This window comes from Podarcis cretensis (genome assembly GCF_951804945.1).
Source record: "Podarcis cretensis genome assembly, chromosome: 3".
In the NCBI taxonomy this organism is placed as follows: domain Eukaryota; kingdom Metazoa; phylum Chordata; class Lepidosauria; order Squamata; family Lacertidae; genus Podarcis; species Podarcis cretensis.
Genome location: NC_137172.1, coordinates 111,728,932 through 111,743,029, shown reverse-complemented (window position 1 = coordinate 111,743,029; position 14,098 = coordinate 111,728,932). Strand labels below are relative to the sequence as shown.

The 14,098-nt window shown below is 43.9% G+C and overlaps 1 long non-coding RNA gene across 1 annotated transcript; it reads left to right on the top strand.

Moving 5' to 3' along the window:
- Positions 1-3,242: 3,242 nt before the first annotated feature.
- Positions 3,243-13,378, top strand: LOC307212693. The gene is made up of 3 exons (XR_013837105.1): positions 3,243-3,411; positions 11,479-11,556; positions 13,182-13,378. It is a non-coding gene; the product is annotated as an uncharacterized lncRNA (long non-coding RNA).
- Positions 13,379-14,098: the final 720 nt, after the last annotated feature.

Genomic DNA, 14,098 nt, shown 5'->3' with positions numbered 1-14,098 from the left:
CCTATTTATCTACTTGCACTTTGACATGCTTTCGAACTGCTAGGTTGGCAGGAGCAGGGACCGAGCAACGGGAACTCACCCTGTTGTGGGGATTCAAACTGCTGACCTTCTGATCGGCAAGTCCTAGGCTCTTGAGGTTTAACCCACAGCGCCACCCGCGTCCCCAGCTGACAGCATACTGATGCTCAGCTAGGTACATGTGCAGAAGAACTTTCACATGACGCCACCTGTTACTGTACACACATTATTAGAACCTGCTAAAGATTCAGAGCTCAATGTAATGCAAATGTCTTCCTGTTGCTTAGGTTATATCTGCAGGCACCGTGTGCTGAGAAACAGAGGGAGAATCTGCCACGATCTGCCGAAAGCCCTACAGAATAATCATAGGGAAGCTAAGGAAACAATGCAACATTTAGGATTCAGAGCATAGCATTAGGAGCATTAGACCCCTTCACTTTCCCTCCCTCCTAAATGATATAAATGACTTTCACCTGTACAAGTGAGCCCAGAATAAAATACCACAGTGTCCTTTTGCCATGTGTGTATTTTGGTTATTGTGGGTTAATGTGGGAACCTGCAGATAATTAGCACAAAGGGCTATGCAAAGTGTTACATTTGTTTTAAGTGTTTGTTTTGGCTTCCCCTAACAGGCTGCTGTCCAAATCTTGTGCTCAGGCCCCACCTTGGTTAAATTTGTTCTGCTACACAGAACAAACTTTTAAAGCCACATATAACCAGGGTACATGCTGCAGCTGTGTTCGGGCTACTGCCCTACTGTCAACAAATACATCAGCACAGCCGATCTTTGGGGTAGATTGTTTTTAGCAGGACCCCGGCTTCACAGCAGGCACTGTTGCCTTGCTTTTTTCCTTAGCTACTCTGTACAATCGAGAGGAAGTGAGGCCAATCTGTCTCTGTTGGAAACAATGCAATGAGTGGGTTCCTCCTACTTCCTGCCTCTTGTGGTTGGCTGAGCAAACCCAGGATCTCAGTCCATATATATCCCCTGGTCCTTTGGTTTCCCCCTCTTTTCTTTTCTTTTTAAAATTTTATTTAGGATTTTCAGGTTTATACATTCCACTGATTTCACAATCATTTTAACATTTCAAAACTTGACTTCCTCCCCCCCCTCATTCTGCGGTTTCTTAAATTTATTTTTAATATCTTCTGCAAATCCAAATTAACTTAATTTGCCCATTGATTCATCTACTTTAAGTACATACTCTTATAAAACTGCAGGTTATTACAATAATCCTGACAGTGTTCTTATCTGTTTACAATTTACCTGTTAATATCTAATAAACCATTTCCATTCTTTTATAAAAAGTTTGTGATCTTGGTTTCTTAGTCTCCCGGTAAGTTTCACCATTTCTGCATATTCCATAAGTTTTTGTATGCATTCTTCCTTTTCTGGGACTTCTGCTTCATTCCATTTTTGGGCAAGCAACATTCTTGCTGCTGTAGTCACATACATGAATAAATTTCCTTACAGTTTGGGTAGTTCTGTCCCTATAATTAACAAATAATGTTCCTATAATGCCCTGTGTTATTATTCATCATTCATATTATTATCAGCACCAGAATGAGATCATAAAGGCCAATCTCTCTCCTTCAGGTGGACAACATCAGCACGAGGACACAATGAGAAGTCTCTCTCCTTCATTGGCCACTATCAACATGAGGTCACAATGGCCAGTCTCTCTCTCTCCTTCAGGGAGACAGCATCCTCATGAGGTCACAATGGCCAGGAGAGGATCAGAAAAAACCAAATCACACCTTTTCCATTCATTATATATCATTTCCCCTCTTGTTTTGTTTTTAAAATAATGTATTTCAAATTAAAATAATACAGTGGTATCTCGGGTTAAGAACTTAATTCGTTCTGGAGGTCCGTTCTTAACCTGAAACTGTTCTTAACCTGAGGTACCACTTCAGCTAATGGGGCCTCTCACTGCCACCAGAGCACAATTTCTGTTCTCTCTCTCTTTTTTTTTAATAATATTTATTCAAGTTTTAAAAGGTTACAAAAAAGAACACAATATATAAAGACAAAACATATCCAAGAGAAAAATAAAAATAGGAAAATAGAAAAAGCAAAAACAGCTAAAAAGGAAAAAAAAAGATACAATCCAAAAAAAACAAAACAAAAAAAGCAAAAGAACAAGTTAAACCTTAATATAACTCCCTTTCTTAACTTATCTCCTTGACCTCCTCACACCTCCCCTCTTTGTATTCTAATTCATATAGATATTTCAGCAAATCCTTCACCTTATTTTTATCCTTATATCTTATCTTACTATACTGTAGTTTCCCATTCTTTCTTTCACCAATTAATCATCCACTTTTACTTTATTTAATCTTATTTCTCATTAAAACTTATATATCTAAACTTATTCTTGAAACGTTTCCCCTAGGGTCAGAAAAAATTCCATTCCACAATTTTCCCATCTCTCATTAAAAGATAAAAAGAAAAACAAATTATAATATATACATTTTAAATTCCCAATTTTCTTTCACCAACTCCCCTCCCCGGTTTCAGCCCCTAGCGATAGTTCCATCAATCTTGGAAAACCATCAACCCGGAGATCTTAAGTCCGAGGCTCTTAAATCTCTTTCATGTCCCCTCTGCCGGTCTTTTTGGTAGTCTTTGGTGTTAAAGAACTGATCTCGGGGAAGCTCCAACCCATTGGTAGTCATATTCCTTCTTAGCAGGTATGCCAGACTTCTGTAGTTAAAAGTAGGGCCTATAGGATATTCCAAATCTTGTTTCACACTCCTTTCAAATCCAAAGGCCCCATACAATTTCTGTTCTCATCCTGAAGCAAAGTTCTTAACCTGAGGTACTATTTCTGGGTTAGCTGTGTCTGTAATCTAAAGCGTCTGTAACCTGAAGCTCCTGTAACCTGAGGTACCTCTGTATGGGATTGCATTTTGCAATTTTACTCACAGTGAGCCCCTTGAAATGAATGGACCCAAGATAGTCATGTGCATTCATTCCAAAAGTTCTAATATGACTAACATTGGGTGAAGCCCATCCTAAGGGCCTGATCCTGTGATTGGCTGCTGCACTTGGATAATGACATACCCTGTTAAGGTGCTGTGACCTGGTCCACAGTGGCCTAGTTTTCCCCACTGAGGTGGCTGTAGCACTTCAAGCAAAAGAGAGATAATCATAATGCATTTTCTAACCTTCTCTGTGGCATCTTAGTTCTCCATGGTGTCTTCTTCTTTTCTCCAGGAAGCATTTGGTCATGTTAGATTTACCACCACTGTCTGAAGGAGTCCAAGCCGGACTGCAGGGCTGCCACCTCAGTGGAAAACGGCAAAGAGGATTGTGATGTCACAGAGACTGAAAACGTTATTGTGACATCAGCTTTCACGCACCAAAGTCTACTTGGCCAGCTGTATGAAGTGGGTCACTCAGATGGGTCAGAATATTGAATCCTGAGTACAGAGAGAAGGGGGAGTTTTATTTATTTAATTTATTTTTACAATGTGAACCCAAAAAGATCAAGCTTAGCTGTCAATGTGCTTTAGCATCATACCAGACACAAATTGTAGAATCATAGAATTGGAAGGGACCCTGAGACTCATCTTGCTCAAACTACTTAGCTTTATTATTATTATTATTATTATTATTATTATTATTATTATTTGCGTGGCACTGTGGTCTAAACCAGTGTTTCCCAACCTTGTGCCTCCAGCTGTTTTTGAACTACAACTCCCATCATCCCTGACTAGCAAGACCAGTGGCAAGGGATGATGGGAATTGTAGTCCAAAAACAGCTGGAGGCACAAGGTTGGGAAACACTGGTCTAAACCACTGAGACTCTTGGGCTTGCCGATTGGAAGGTTGGCGGTTCGAATCCCCACAACAGGTTGAGCTCCTGTTGCTCTGTCTCAGCTCCTGCTCTGTCCCAGCTCCTGCCAACCTAGCAGCTCAAAAGCACGCCAGTGCAAGTAGATAAATAGGTACCGCTGCGGCAGGAAGGGAAACGGCATTTCTGCGTGCTCTGGTTTCCGTCATGGTGTTCCGTTGCGCCAGAAGAAGTTTAGTCATGCTGGCCATGCTTTTTTTTCTAAAAAAACGTTTAGGGGTACTCTCATTTTCCTACTCATATTGAAATACTGCCTCTCAATCAGGCCAAACTTAGATTCACAAAATGTTTAGGGGTATGCGTACCCCTGCATACCCTCAGAAAAAAAGCACTGGGTACCACTGTAGTGGGAAGGTAAACTGTGTTTCCATACACTCTGGCTTCCGTCACAGTGTCCTTCTGCACCAGAAGTGGTTTAGTCATGCTGGCCACATGACCTGGAAAGCTGTCTGTGGACAAACACTGGCTCCCTCGGCCTGAAAGCAAGATGAGTGCCGCAACCCCGTAATCGCCTTTGACTGGACTTAACTGTCCAGGGGTCCTCAACCTTTCCTATTCTTATTCTTATTATTCTTATTCTTATGCCTAGCTGTGCAAAGGATTTGTTGCCTTTTTAAGCTACTTCCCAGCCTGAATATAGAAGAACTAGAAGAGGAAGAGTTTGGATTTGATATCCTGCTTTATCACTACCCAAAGGAGTCTCAAAGCGGCTAACATTCTCCTTTCCCTTCCTCCCCCACAACAAACACTCTGTGAGGTGAGTGGGGCTGAGAGACTTAAGAGAAGTGTGACTAGCCCAAGGCATGTGGAGAAGCGGGGAATCGAACCCAGTTCACCAGATTACAAGTCCACCGCTCTTAACCACTACACCACACTGGTCCGATACAGAATGAGGGATTAGAATAGGGATGCAGGAACCTCTTGGATCATCGCTCCCATTGTCCTTGACCATTAGCCATGCTGTCTGGAGCTGGTGACAGTACCTGGAGGGCATCTGGTTCCCTATTCCTGTATTAGAGCCCTCAGTTCTTAAGAATGGAGTATGCTAATTCAAGGTGCTTGGGGTGGTGGCTTTGGAATACTCCCCACTGCTTTTTTTTAAAAAAAATAAATAAATAAAAAGTCTCTCTGCCCCCACAAAAAACCCAGCACATTGGGGAGAAAGGTTCTATCCTATTCCTTTTTGTGCTTATTTTATTATTTTATTTTATTTTTAAAAAACCACACATGGGAACATTTAAAAATATGACCCTCCCCTGCAGCCTGAAGACTACAGACTGCAACTCTATTCTGCTTCCTCTGTAGATGAGGCATATGCCATTATTTTACATGAGGTCCGCTGTCCACTCATCTTTGCTCGGCTTTTCTGGAAAACATCTTCAAATACATGGTCGTTCCTTCCCCCACCCTGTCCCATGGGTGCAATAAAGTTTCAGTGATAAGCATTTTACTTTACTGGAGACGTTTTAATTGCTATGCATTTAAACTGCTGTCACATTAGGAGTTAAAGATCTTAATTTCAAGGAAAGAACACCTCGCCTTTTCAAATGTTCCTTATATAAAGTGGTACATTTCAGCCTCTCCCCCCCCCCCCCCGGTTTTTACCAAATTCAAACTGGATGGAAGAATATTTTATAATAGACTGAGAAGGCAATATAAAATTAACTAAAGCTGGAGCTGGTGCCTTAAAAATATTTGGCAGGATTCCCTGGAAAGCCACATTTGAACATTTTTTAATATATATTACAAGGCAGACAAGAATAATTATCTTCTCTTGAAGTACTCCGAGTGAGAGAAGCGTATTGTTAATGCCTTTTGAAAGAAAACAACGCAGGCTGCCAAAGAAGCATGTTATGGAATCTGCTTCTCTCTCCCCCCCCCCCCTTCGTCTTTACAAGTTTGATGGATTCATGTTAGTGATGAAGTATACAACAAAAGCAAAATGCCTCTTTCTGCTGTACACAGACAAACGCGGACACATTAAGTGGATGTGACTTGCCAGAAGCCAAGGCAGGGTTTGCTCAATGAAAATGTCAATGCACTTTTTTAAAAAAAGAAAATTTGGCCCAGTACTACCAAGCTCTATCTAGGGCACACTAACATAGAATATCATCCCATAGATTTCGACAGAAAGGAAGGCAAGATTTGTGGCCATGTGGTCAGTGCTGCTGACAGGACCGATCTCCAGCAAACCTCACAAAGTATAATCCCATAATCGCTGTTTTGCCATATCCTTGCTGCGTGGTTACTTAATACACAGAGCCAAACACTTTCCACTCCTTCCGTTGATTTTGGCTGGGGAAAATGGAACTGGACAACATCGGGGTGGAGCAAACTTTATTACATTTTCAGCCCTCTCACTGCCCCCCAAAAAGTGTCACATCCTTCTCCAACAAAATGCCCTGCTAATGTTTTTAGATTATGATTCCCATTCTCTTTGGCTGGTGGCCATTCTGGCTGGGACTGGTTGAGATTGTATGGAAAGACCCCAAATATATTTCTTAGCAATCACATGTTTTATCTTTTGATTAATAATTTTCTCTCTCCTCTTTCGAGAATTTCGGTTCCTCGCTTTGCATCTTTCCGTTTGCACTGCTAACATTTTGCAACACGTCTCTCCTTTTCCAGCTCAGCAAGGAGAGGTGGTTGTATTCCCTTGAACCCAACCCAGAAAGCTTTTTATCCACCAAGGACATCAGCCGAAGCAAATGAGCTGACATTCAGATAGCCATGCAGCTGGCGATTTGGCAAAGATGCTGTAAGGCCATTTGTGATAATCTGAAAGTGTTATCAGTCTCCATGGACAAGTCTACAACAGAGTTAAGAATATTAATTATTGGCCTTTGGCTGCATGAACAACAAAAGATTTACTGGCTTGAGGCAAAGGACAAGATGCCCCCTTCCCCGCATCCCACATATGTAGGTCTTGAGTGGTCTTGCAGTTGGGATGCGGGTGGTGCTGTGGTCTAAACCACTGAGCCTCTTGGGCTTGCTAATCAGAAGGTCGGTGGTTCGAATCCCCACAATGGGGTGAGCTCCCATAGCTCTGTCCCAGCTCCTGCCAACCTAGCAGTTGAAAAGCATACCAGTGCAAGTAGATAAATAGGCAAGTAGAGCGGGAAGGTAATTTCCATGCGCTCTAGTTTTTGTCACAGTGTCCTGTTGCACCAGAAGAGGTTTAGTCCTGCTGGCCATGTGACACAGAAAAGCTGTCTGTGGACAAAAGCCAGCTCCCTTGACTTGAAAGCACGATGAGTGCTGCAACCCCATATTCACCTTTGACTGGACTCAACCGTCCAGGGGTCCTTCCCCACCCTTTTTTACCTGCAGTAGAGTCTTGCTTCAACACTGGAAATGGGACAGTGTTGTTTGTCTTACCAAAGACGAGCAGGATAGCTTGGGTTTCTGCAAAGGGTGCTTAGCACGAACAGTCTGTCCCCCCGACTCACCACAGCACCCGAAATCCCAGCATCTACTGGACAAGATGGTGGCTTCATACTGCCTAATAACAGGGCTGGCTGTATGATGACTTTTACATGGCTCTCTTGTTTCGATGGCCTGCAACTCTTTGGTTGGTACCAATAGAAGCATTCAACCTCTGGTTTACTGTTCAAGGTAAAGGTAAAGGGACCCCTGACAATTAAGTCCAGTCGCGAACGACTCTGGGGTTGCTTTAAAGGCTGAGGGAGCCGGCATTTGTCCACTTCTGCAGAGTTTTTATGGTTCATGTGGCCAGCATGACGAAACCAGAGCAGTGCACGGAAACACCGTTTACCTTCCCACCAGAGTGGTGCCTATTCATCTACTTGCACTTTGATGTGCTTTCGAACTGCTAGGTTGGCAGGAGCTGGGACCGAACAACAGGAGCTCACCCCATCAAGGGGATTCGAACCGCCAACCATTCGATTGGCAAGCGCAAGTGACACAGTGGTTTAACCAACAGCGCCACCCACGTCCCTGGTTTACTGTTCAAGTGCCTACCAAAATTGCCCTGCTTCAGGATTACAACCAGCCTCTACGAACTACTGTCCCGTAGAGCGGAACGTCAGAATGAGCTTGGAGTGCCTCCCATTTCATTACATTAATCTTACTAGAAAGATTATAGCTTCCTATTGTTTTGTTAACATATAGAAATTGCTTAAAATATCTATTTTTTTAAAAAAAAGAAGAAGGAAAAGGCTGGAAATACTTCTACTTTGCTACTGCTATTAATACAACTGTTACTGCTAATAAACAGTGACAATTACTTGGAAGCTTCCCTGACTGATGTTCTTTACCCCTCAGAATACAGAACATGTTTTGGAAGGATGTTCTTGGAAGTGGCAGGCAAGCAGGCAAATATGACAGGCAAGAGATGCAGAATTCTTTTCTGAGGAATCCTTCCAGACTTGAGGGGCCATAAGTGGATGGGGCAGCTTGAGATGTTCTGTGCCTGAGACAAAATGTCCTGCTGACTCCCTGCCTGCGATGGTTGTGTGTGAGAGGCTCTGCAAGGGATCAGGGAAAAGCCTTTGCAAAGCCTCACCCCGAGACAGAGAGTGGGGTAACTCTACCAGGGCTTCCAGAATACCTTCCTCTCATCAAACTCAGTGAGAGGAAGGTGTTCTGCAGAGCTTTGATGCTGGTCTCTCTCTGTCTCTTTGGCTGCTTCCCCAGTGGTTGAGGAAGTTGGTGGGGCAGGCAGGGGGCCCATGGGAGGCGGGCTGCCTCTTCTGACTACAGTGCTTTGAAAAAGGCAGTCAGGTCATGTATCCCAGCAGTGATCAGAGAAGGAATGACTGCTGGGATGAGCGCAGAGTGAAGAAAAACTGTCGTGGATCTGCAGTAACACACCGGGACAACTTCATCTGCCCAATCTGCAACAAAACATGTCTATCCCATATTGACCTCTACAGCCCCAGCAGCCATTGCAACTCCCCAATGGTTTGGCTTCACCCCCAAAGACGCAGTCCTCCCTCGTCTCCTGAGATGGATGCTAACGAACAACATTGTTAATATTATCATTTTTATTACTATTACGATTTCTTAGATTTCATGCCCACTCTTCACCATGGGGTCCCCAGTAGCAACATATGTATGTATTGATGCAAAATTTGATGCAATCACTTTCTTTAAAATTGCAATGCGATATTTCTCACCATAGCAAGGAAGACCAGGTGGTCTATGAGACTATCAAGTCTGCAAGCCAGATGCTTGTTCATGAACAGCTTCAAGGCTCCTCCTGCTCCCCCTTCTTTTATCTTCAAACTGAACTTGAACTGGACTGTCCTTCAAAGAGCAGATGTCCTTCAAAGAGCAGAAAGTCAGATACACAGGAGAATTGTGCTTTGGATGTGAGATTGTTGGGTAGGCTTTATGAGGCTGTTTCAGGGAGAACCAGAAAATAATCTGAGGGCCTTAAAAACATGCTTCTCTTATGCTTGTGATGTTGCTATGCACTATGTTGGTCCCCATATTCAGGGCCGGGGAGGACCAATTGGCTTTGTCTGGGTTTTTTGCCTAGGGCCATAGTACTCCTCAAGGTGGCACTCCTGTGGGGGTGATCCTATTTGAGGTATGTCATAGGTGTGTCATATGGGAAACACTGGCTTGCGAGTGCTCCAACTGGAGAACAGCCTTTACCAAAGGTGTCCTGGGCTTTGAAGAAGCTCAAACTCAGGACGAAAGGGAGAAACATGCTAAGAGGAAGGCATGCTTGGCAAACCTTCACCGTGATCAGCTCCTGCCCGGAAACCTATGTCCCCACTGTGGAAGGATGTGTGGATCCAGAATTGGCTTCCGCAGTAACTTACGGACTCACTGTTAAAACTGTGTTTATGGAAGACAATCTTACTTGGCTACGAGTAATCACCAAAGAAGAAGATGCCATAGGTCCTCTTCGCCTCAGGGGCGACCCCCTGTGGAAATACTTCCAGGAGGCGGGCTGGTTGTTAATTTGTTCCTCATCTGCCTAGGAATACATGTGGGCTGATTTGGGTAAAAAGAGAAACTTGTGGTTTTCAAAATAGGCTGTAAACATTCACAGCAGAAGGCCTTGTTGGGGGGGATGATCTCCTCCTCCTATTCACTTAAAGGGAAAGAGAAAGGGACCCCTGACCATTAGGTCCAGTTGTGACCGACTCTGGGGTTGCGGTGCTCATCTCACTTTATTGGCCGAGGGAGCTGGTGTTTGTTCGCAGACAGCTTCCGGGTCATGTGGCCAGCATGACTAAGCTGCTTCTGGCGAACCAGAGCAGCGCACGGAAACACCATTTACCTTCCAGCCAGAGCGGTACCTATTTATCTACTTGCCCTTTGACGTGCTTTCGAACTGCTAAGTTGGCAGGAGCAGGGACTGAGCAATGGGAGCTCACCCCGTCGTGGGGATTCAAACCGCCAACCTTCTGATCGGCAAGTCCTAGGCTCTGTGGTTTAACCCACAGCGCCACCCACGTCCCCTCCCTATTCACTTAGCCTATAGAAATATTAAGTACTGGAATATGCTGAGGCTAAATTTATAAGACCAAGCCATATGGGGTTGCCTAGGACCTAAGTCAATATTGCTCAACCTTGAGCGCCCAGATGTGGCTCAACTTGCATTTCCATAATCTCTGGTTGGTTTAGATAATGGTCAGGAACGATGGGAATTACAGTGCAAAGTCTGGAGGCCCAAGGTTGAGGAACGCTGGCCTAGGAACAAACCCATGCATGTATACACCTAGCTCCAAGCTGCATCTAGGTGCTTGTCTGAATGCAGCCAAGTTGACACAGGCCAATTTGCCCCTCTTCAAAACAAAGGCAGTGCTAACCACCGTAATTTCAGTTGTGGAGCAGAAGGGAATACTCCCCACCTCACTTGATAGAACTTGATTCCTTCTCGTGGTACAGCAAATAGGCTTAAGCCACCCAGTCTCTTAGTGTAACTCGTCTTCTTAAGCTGCGTGGAAGAATATGAAGCTGCCTTTAAAAGGTGTGTGGACACACTTCTGGCTTGTAAACCAGAGGTGTCCCTGCCAGTCTGCAGGGCATGAGCTCCAGAGCTGTGGTGGTGCCATTCGGTCGGCTACTGTGAGGGGTGGAGGAAAAGGCGGGAGGGAGAATCATGTCATTTATTTTTATTTTTAGAGACAAATCAGGCTGGAAAAGCAGGGCGTCCTGAAATATAAACTAGATGAAAACAAGCTACAATGAAATTGAAAGGGGGAGGGGGGGGGAAACCCTACATCGGCGTGTCATTTTACAGTCGATGGAAAATTAGGACCAGATGAAGCTTCAGAGGCCCTGGGCATTTAATTTGCTGAAGTTGGCCAGTCCTTTGTGAGATCAGAATTGCTCTGTGTTTCCTTGGTGTAAGCAATACTGTGTTTGTTTGTACATGAGCATAATCTGGAGGGGGGGGGGAGAGACAAGCAAAAAGAATCAGATTGTTTTGGTATTCTTATTTGCATAAACATCAGATCCAAGTAGGAAGGATTTTCCTGCAATTCACGATGCCAACAGACTTTGGGAAGCAAAACGGCACGTTAAAGAAGCGTTACATTTCTTCCCCAAGCCCAGTTTTCTATGCAGGCAAGTGCATTTGACACAAGAAATACTTTGTTTGTGTGCATTTGTTTTGCAGGATCCCACTGTATTTTTGTGTTGTGTCCATCACCTCCATTCAGCGAGGTCATGGCTCCCTGGGCAAGCTCCCAAACAGGTATTTTGCACAGCATTTGCTATCCTGAGAACCTCGACTTCTATTTCAAAGTGAATTAGGTTTCTGGTCCTCATGTTTCCTTGCAGCTCATTTTGTGCTCAGGAGGGCAGCATTAATTGGCATCCACCACGTAGAACTACAAGAATGCAGATTTAATGAATATTTCTTTCAGCAGATAGAGATGAGCATTGTTAATTTTGTTCCCTTGTACCAGTATCTGACGGATGCACAATGCCATTCTGATGGATGTTGCCACAGGGCTTCCACACTAGGTTCAGTATATGTGGTGATTGTCAATGTGTTGCTTCTCTGCTGGACCAAGAGGATGTGAATACAAGGCGATCTCTTTCATCAGGTCTTTAAAAAGCAGGCAGAAGAGAACCATGTTAAGACAGGGGCTAGTAACCTGGTTCGGTCCCTCCCAGATGTTCCACGGCAATCACTGGTTTGCTGGCTGGGGCAGTGTTAGAAACTGAGATATAAAAGCTAGGAGCTAAATGGTACCTTAAACCTAAGTTATGGGTGCAACAACAGAATGTCTAGGCATGCTTTTTTCATAACAAGAATACAAAGCTGAAAATGCATGAACTGCAGCTAAAATATTGTGGTCATTTTTCACGTGGTCTAGTCCTTCCCCTGCGCGCCCCTCTAATATTCTTAAGAGGGTCTCTTCTCCAATCTTCAGGGAGTAACTAGAAGTGGGAGGCAGAAAAAGGCCCTCCTTTCCTTCCGCACTGCAGATTTAATCTGAAATCTTAGGCGCAGTACTGTGCCCAGAGCTCAGAAGCTGCTTGCGCCAATGAAATTCGCTGTCACAAAATGCACCTAGAACAATGTGAGTTTCGAACACCAGGCTGGGGCTGTTAGGAGCTGGAGCCCAGCAACTTCTGAAATAGGAGGTTCTCTACTGCTGATGTAAGACCAGATCCTTGGAAAAGACAGGATAACTTCCATGAGCTATTCCTGTCTGCATCACTCAAAACACAGCCTATGGATGAATTAGGAATATACACAATGGCTCCAACCAGTCCTTCGATTCCAGGATCTTACAGTTTGCAGTTCTGTTGGTGAACTGGCTGCATGTGTGTTTGTCATTCAGTATTTCCGATCAGCAGATCATTCTTTAATTGGATCTCATAATCATAATAAAAAGAGTAAAGCCTCCTTGGTCTTTTTGTACAAGCTTCATATGGTAGCTTTCGAAAGAAAGCTCTTTTCCTTGAACTGTATTCTGGGTAAGACGAATGCGGTTCCTCGAAAGGAAAACAAAAAGAGTTTGGCAAAGCAAAGTTGCCCAAAATCTCCAGGAGACTGTGCTCCATTAGATGATTAGAAAATCTGCGATGATCACACACATAGATCTGAGGGTTTGGAGGCACACAGCTGCAGTTTCACAATGTTGGCTATATTTGCCATCTGTCTGTAAGCAAGCAAACTCTTGGCTCCGGAGTCTGCTGAGTCTTTATTCCTCCTCCTTCTCATCACCTCTGTGCTGGGTTCTCCAAGAGGATTATTTTAACATTAAAAGAAAATAAGCCTTCCTCCTGTCCTGAAGTGTGCAACATAAATAATGGGCAGATTATTAATTCAGAGACAATATTTCTGTATGGCTCTTTCCTTAAAAGATCAGAAGTTGCAGCGAGCCTGAAAACCGGCAGAGATGCAGGGAAAACCAATGTAATCTTGTCATCCGATATCGTGAAAAGGAGAAGGAGAAGCAGAAAAGAAGGTTGATTTTTAAAAGAAAAGGAAAACTTGGCTGGCTAATATGGTACTTTTGGAAGCTTGTTAAACTTCCAGAAATATGCGATGATTAATCATATACTCCCTGTTTCGTCTCCTGTATTTGCCTATGGGTCACAGGAATGTGTGCTGATTTGGGTAAAAAGAGAAACTTGTGGTTTTCATTACAGGCTGTAAACATTCACAGCAGAAGGCCTTGTTGGGGGGGCATGATCTCCTCCTCCTATTCACTTAGCCTATAGAAATATTAAGTACTGGAATATGCTGAGGCTAAATTTATAAGACTATATGGGGGTGCCTCTAGGCCAATATTGCTCAACCTTGAGTGCCCAGATGTGGCTCAGCTTGCATTTCCATAATCTCTGGTTGGCTTAGATAATGGTCAGGAATGATGGGAGTTATAGTACAAAGTCAGGAGGCCCAAGGTTGAGGAACACTGGCCTAGGCAAAGGGAAGAGTCCAGTGCTGAAGGCATGCAATGCTGGGTGAGGCTGTGGCACGTGCAGTCGGGCACATGCTGAGCATGTCAAAAGATATCTTCAGTTTAAAAATCCGTCTATATAAGGTGATGAGAAACATCTCAGAGAGAAGGCAAATCTGTCGTTCAAGCTTAAACAACACTGGTCTATATGGAGCAGAGGTCTTGGTCAATATATGTTGCATGTGACAGGGGCTGGTGGGAGTATTGGATTGATTCTGCTGCTGCACCTACTACATCATCACATCATCAACAACATCATCATCACTTTATTACCGTATTTTTCGCCCCATAGGACGCACTTTTTCCGCTCCAAAAATG